Source organism: Diachasma alloeum, unplaced genomic scaffold (genome assembly GCF_001412515.2).
Source record: "Diachasma alloeum isolate Michigan unplaced genomic scaffold, Dall2.0 Dall_scaffold_01110, whole genome shotgun sequence".
Taxonomy (NCBI): Eukaryota; Metazoa; Arthropoda; class Insecta; order Hymenoptera; family Braconidae; genus Diachasma; species Diachasma alloeum.
Genome location: NW_021681221.1, coordinates 46,729 through 47,337, shown reverse-complemented (window position 1 = coordinate 47,337; position 609 = coordinate 46,729).

Sequence of the window (609 nt, the reverse complement as noted above, 5' to 3'; positions counted from 1 at the left end):
CAGTAAGAAAAATCATTGTTTCGCGGCGCACGGTGACTTTTCACTATTCCTAATTGAGATTAAGGGATAAAAAATGGGCATTTGATGGGGAATTTAATTCTCCATCGCACTGCCATTTTTTCATCTCTTAATCTCAATTAGGAGGGGAGAGGTGAATTTTTAATTACCGGGAGTCACTGTGCGCCGCGAAACTATTATTTTTCTCACTGGCCCATGACTTTCATGGCAGTTTATATTTTTTTGTTACAGAGATTAAGGGATGAAAGAGGGTTAATTGATGGGGAATTTAATTCTCCGTCGAACTGCCCTTTTTTCATCCCTTAATCTCAATTAGGAGGGGAGAGGTGAATTTTTAATTACCGGGAGTCACTGTGCGCCGCGAAACTATTATTTTTCTCACTGGCCTATGACTTTCATAGCAGTTTTTATTTTTTTGTTACAGAGATTAAAGAATGAAAGTGGGTTTATTGATGGGGAATTTAATTCTCCGTCGAACTGTCATTTTTTCATCCCTTAATGTCAATTAGGAGGGAAGAGGTGAATTTTTAATTACCAGNGTTAATTAATGGGGAATTTAATTCTCCGTCGAATTGCCTTTTTTTCATCTGT